Source organism: Molossus molossus, unplaced genomic scaffold, assembly GCF_014108415.1.
Source record: "Molossus molossus isolate mMolMol1 unplaced genomic scaffold, mMolMol1.p scaffold_m16_p_3, whole genome shotgun sequence".
NCBI lineage: Eukaryota > Metazoa > Chordata > Mammalia > Chiroptera > Molossidae > Molossus > Molossus molossus.
In genome coordinates, this window is record NW_023425366.1 from 38,056,727 (window position 1) to 38,062,857 (window position 6,131).

A 6,131-nucleotide genomic window follows, 5' to 3' on the forward strand; every position below is an offset into this window, starting at 1 on the left:
CAGAAATGATAATTTAGGTGATAGAGAAAAAAATGTCTTCAGTCATAAATATTAACTCAGATGACTGAGAAAGGAGGTTTTCAGTCATAAAAATAACTCAGGTTATAGAGAACAAAATGTTTTCAGCCATAAATGGTAATTCAAGTTATGCAGGAAGGTTTTTAATCATAAATGAAAACTCAGGTGACAGAGAAACAAACAAAAAAAATCACATATTGCAATATGCAGATGATGTATTATAGAAGTGTGCAGTTGAGACCTACATAATTTTTTTTTTTTTTTTTGCAGTTTTTAAAACAAGCTCTGGCCAGTTTTATTAAAGAAAAATTTGCATGATTTACTTCTCACCAGTCTGTTCTGGCATGCTTCTAATGGTATCAGAATCACCTGGGTCAATGATAGCCAGTGTGTATACTGAGGTGTTTTCCACACCCTGTGCCCAATTCGATATCATTGCCACTGTAGTGATGGACACCAGTGTTGGCCAGCATGGCGTAGTACTCCATTTCAGACTTCCTCAAGGCTGGACGGTTGTTGGCGTGGATGACGTTTCCCTTTGCCTTGTCTGATCATCTTCAAAGTCTGCTTGTGATCAGCGCATACTTTCCACTTTTCATAACCAGTTGGAGCCTAGAGTTGCTCGACTCCAACGACTTTTTAGTTTTCTTTGCGGCCACCTTCTTTCTGCCTCCAGTGCAGCACGGTCCCCAACCAAGAGCAGCCGTCAAGATGGCTGGGCAGTGAGAAAGGAGAGACCTATATAATTTTTTAGTCAATGTCATGCCAATAAATTTATTAAAAAAAAATTTTAAAATCCATTCCTAGCTGATAACTTTGGTGATAGAGAACAAAATATTTCAGTCATAAATGATAACTCCAGTTATAGAGAAAGAATTTTTCTAGTCATAAAGATAACTCTAGTGATAATAAAAAATTCCATTTGTAATTTATAATTCTCCAGATAGAAAACAAAATATTTTCAGCCATAAATGATACCTCAGGTGATAGAGATACATTTCCAGTTGTAAATGATAATTCAGGTGATAGAGAACTAAATATTTTCAGTCATAAGTGAGTCAATGATAGAGAAATATTTCATGTCATAAATGATAGTTCTAGTGACAGAGAAAAATGTTTTCATTCATAAATTATAACTCAGATGATTGAGGAACAATTCTAGTCATTACTAATAAAGCACAAAAATATTTTCAGTCATAAATAATAACTTAGGTTATAGAGGAAGAATGTTTTCAGTCATCAGTGATAATATAGGTAATGGAGAAACATTTCCGGTCATAAATTATAACTCAGATGAGAGAGGATAAAATGTTTTTAATTATAAATGATAACTCAGGTTTTAGTGGAAGAAGGTTTTCAGTAATGAATGGTAACTCGGGGTTATAGAGGAAGAATGTTTCCTGTCATAAATTATAACTCAGGTGATTAAGAAACATATCCAGTTATAATGTTTTGAGAGGTGGTAGAACACAAAATGCTTTCGGTCATAAATGATTATTCCAGTTATAGAGGAAGAATATATCCAGTCACAAAATAACACAGGTGACAGTGAGACATTTCCATGTATAAATTATTACTCAGATGACAGAGGAAAAGTTTTATTGGTTAAAAACATTTTTTTAATCCTCACTTGAGGATATTTTTTATTGATTTTTAGAAAGAGAGAGAAATACTGATGTGAGAGAGAAACATTAATCAGTTGCCTCCTGTATGTGCTCTGACTGGGAATTGAATCCGCAACCTTTTGTTATATGGGACGACGCTCCAACCAACTTAGCCACCCGGCCAGGGCGAGGACAAAATGTTTTCAGTCATAAATGGTAATCCAGGTTATAGTGGAAGGTTTTCAGTAATAAATGGTAAGTCTGGTTATAGAGTAAGAACATTTCCAGTCATAAATGATAACTCTGTAGAAAGAGAATATAATGTTTTCAAACATAAATGATAACTCAGATAATAGAGAAACAGTTCCAGTCATAAATGTTATTTAAGATGACAGAGAACAAAATGTTTTCAGGCATGCTAACTCAGGTGATTGAAAAAGAAGGTTTCCATTGTAAATAATAACTCAGGCTATAGAGAACATTTTTTTGTCATAAATGACAACACAGGTAGTATAGAAAACAATGTTTCCAGTCATAAATAATAACTCAGGTTATTGGGGAAGAATGTTGCCTATCATGAGTAATAAATAAGTTGATAGAAAGCCATTTTTATTCATAAATGACAACTTAGTTGATAGAGAACAAAATGTTTTAAGTCATAAATTAGAGGGAGAATGAGAGTAAGTCATGAGATTAGAGGGAGAATGTTTCCCCTCATAAATAATAACTCAGGTAGTAGAAGAAAAAGATTTCCAGTCATACATGTTATCTCAGGTAATAGAGAACAAAATGTTTTCAGTAATAAATGGTAATTCAGATTAGAGGAAGAAGGTTTCCAGTAAAAAATTATAACTCAGGTGATAGAGGAAGAATGTCTCAAGTCATAAATGATAACTCAGGTGATAGAGATACATTTCCAGCCACGAATGATAATTCAGGTGATACCAACATTTTCAATAATATGGTAACTAAAGGTTTGGAGGAAGGTTTTCGGTCATAAATATAATTCAGGTAATTGAGAAACCAATTGCAGTCATAAATAATAATTCAGGTACCAGAACAAAATATTTTCAATCATAAGTAGTAACTCGGGTTATACAAGAGGAAGGTTTTCAGTCATAAATGACTCAGGTTTTAAGGGAAGATGTTTCAGTCATGAAAGATGACTCTGATGATAAAACAAGAATGTATTCAGTCATAAATTATAATTCAGGTGAAAGTAAAATATTTCCAATCATAAATGATAATTCAGGTGATAGAAACAAAATGTTTCCAGTCATTTTTTTACTCAGGTTATATAGAACAACTATTTTTAGTCATAGATGATAATTCAGGTTATAGAGGAAGAATGTCTCCTGTCATAAATCGTAACTCAGGCGATAGAGAAACATTTCTGATTATAAATTATAATTCAGGTGATTATAAACAAACTGTTTCCACTCATGTGATATCTCAAATTTTTGAGGAAGGTTTCTAGTCATAAATAACTCAGGTCTTAAAGAACAGAATGGTTTCAGTCATAAATGATAACTCAGGTTATAAAGTAGGTTTCCAGTAATAAATGATAATTCGGGAGAACATAATGTCTTCTATCAAATTATGTCAGGTAATAGAAAAACATTTCCAGTCATAAATAACAATTCAGATAATAGAGAACAAAATGTTCTCAGTCCTAATTATAACTAGATCTTCGAGAAAGAGGGTGTCCGGCCTTAAATGATAACCCAGGTGATAGAGAAACATTTTCAGTAATGTGATCATGGTGATAGGAGTCACAGCAAGTGCATCCGCGAAGAGCCACTGGGCCTTACCAGGGCCTTGAGGTGGTGTCTCATGCTAGGAGGCTGAACCTCCAAACGAAGGCCTCAAGGGCCCTGTATGGCAGGAGTATGTAATCGTCACATTCAGTCCTGGATATTACTTACTGCGCTGTGCCATTTCCACAGCAGGTGTGAGAAGCTTCAACCAGAGGGCAGGTGTGTGACGGTTAAACTCAGTGATGTCAGTTCTTGCTCAGAGCACAGGGGGTGGCAATGTGGGGGCCATTTTCATTCACTCAGGCTGCATAACTTTCCACATGTGGCCCAGGTGATCTGTCCTTGGAAGCTCTATGTATCCCACCCCTTATTCCCACAGGCCACACCAACAAAAGGGAAGCTGGGAAAGTGCTGGACGATCAGGGGTAGGATTTGGGGAGTACCATCTCTGCCGTGATCTCTCCAGCCCACCCTATCATGCGTCTCTACTGGCTTCTATGCCACCTCATCTTTCCCAGGGCTGGGGCCATCAGCTCGTCATGATAGCCCCCTGCAGTGCCAACCCAGAGTAATGTTCCCAAAGTTAGGCATCGGCCTTTCCACAACTCCCCTCAAAAAGCATAACCCTGTGCCAATTCTCTCTAAGGCCTGTGCAGAAGGGGTCTGGGGCCTCCTCTGTGGGCTGGGCCAACAGAAGCTGAGGCTGCTAGAACCTCTGTACAGTGGAGCTTCCAGGAGCTGAATGCGACATTTCCACTGACCCATGTCATTAGGATTGACACACTTGGCAGTCAAGGCGATGCCAATACTGGGTCCCTAACTGGGGATGAGAGTCACCCTATTGGGGAAGGCCAAGTGGAAACCTCAGAAACCAATCTCATATTGGAGGCAGGGTATGGGGTATACCCATCCTCAATGTTCACTCACGGCCCAGCCCTGAAGAAACCAATGACTCTGGCATGCCCACTGACTCCCTCAGGCTTGGCTGAGCTGTGGTTCCATCAGCATGTCCCTGCACCTCTGTGCCAGGTGTGGCAGCATGGCTGCAGGGCCTCATGGCTGTAGTGCCCCATGGGGCTCAGGTCCATGGCTCATGCCCACTAATTTGGAGGACTCAGAAAGGGCCAGATGTGGTCACATGCACATGGCTTCCTGAATGATGCTCTCTCCCTTGCCTTGTCTTATGACCCTGTGAACTTCCTGAGGACAGCACTCTGGTCTGCATCACCAAGGAAGATTGAGTGGCCCCCCACAGAAACATGGCTACACCCACCCCTTCACAAACCTGCCTGTTGTGGGCAGGGCAGCCCCTCCCCATCCTTGCCCTGGACCAGTGGGAGCGGCTAGCCTTGCCAGGCAATGTGCATCTCAGGGATGTTGACTGCATCCCAGAACGTGCCCATGACAGCCTGTGCAGGGTCAGGAGCCTGGGTTCTGTGTCCTCTGCCTGGGGTCCCAGGTATGACCCCCTCCTCATACCTTGGCCCTCCCATCTCAAGCAGGGGCCTCCTCTGGAAGGACGGGTGGGTGTGGGGATGGCCCACGTCCCTTCTCTTTACACAGGTCTAGGTCTAGTGAGCTAAGTCCTGAGGAGGCATGTTCCCATACACTGTTCCACTCTCTCCCCTGCAGACACACACACATGCAGCTATCCATAAACACAGTCACAAGGACAGATGCACATATGCACACATCCAAAAACATGAACACATATGGCTTGTAGGGAGGATAGAGGGGTCTGAGGGGCCTGAACAGGGACACATGGCCTGGCTGGCCACCTCTGCTGACCACTTTCCACCCTGGGGCCTTGCTGAGCCCTGAACTCCCTCTGTCCATCTCACAGAGTGGTGTCGCCCTCTAGTGCCCCATGGGCAGACGTGTCAGCCACACCCACAGAACCTTGAGAACCCACTTCCTAGGAAAGGAGTCTAGGTCTGTTGGACGGACTCCAGCACACATCTCTCATCCTCAGTGGACAGGGCCTGGGCTCTAAGGCTGTGCCCCATCTCTCTCTGAGTGCTCTTCCCCATCTGCCTTCCTTCCTGTGTCCATCTTTTCATCCACAGTGCCCTAGGCTCTCCCTCTCCCCCAGACCTCTTCCTTCACCTGGGAACCTGGACGTTGGGCATTTCAGCAGCAAACCCATGAAATGAAGTTTCATGGTCCCTGCCTACTCCAGCCTCAATCCTAGGTTATGGAGCGCCCCACCCCCTTCTCTCCCAGTGCCCAGACCCCACCTTAACTCCCATTACAGGGTCTTTAGGAAACCACGAAGCCAGGCCCTGGCTCCAAGGCAGAAGTCACTGGATTTGGCTCTGGATCTGGCTAAAGCCAAGGACAGCAGATGGCACAGAGACAAAACCTGTGTGCGCCACGGCCTTGGGGGGGTCTTCCACCATGAAGCCTGAGAGAAACCCTCCCCACAGCTGTGTGTGCCTCTTCCCTTTATCCTCAAAGCATAAGACAGGTTAAAAGTTAAGTAATCATGGGAGCAATTTTAAAATAATATCCAAACAGATTAAGAGTGATAAGAAAAACAAAATGAGAAAATTATGAAAAAGATTTTTAATACTTAAAAAGTTATATAACAAAAGGTAACACATTCTTTTAAAAATGTATACAAAACACTAATATAAAATTTATTTTAGCATGAGATAAAAGCAAAACATAATATTCTGTGGAATATACCAATTTTTGGCCAATTTATTCACATCTGGCGATGTGAATGTTCACCTGGACGTGATAACATCGC

General features: G+C 41.7%; 1 pseudogene; it reads right to left on the reverse strand.

The window, feature by feature from the left end:
• Nucleotides 1–334: 334 nt before the first annotated feature.
• LOC118641989 lies at nucleotides 335–4,467 on the reverse strand (annotated as a pseudogene).
• Between the last annotated feature and the right edge of the window lie 1,664 nt (nucleotides 4,468–6,131).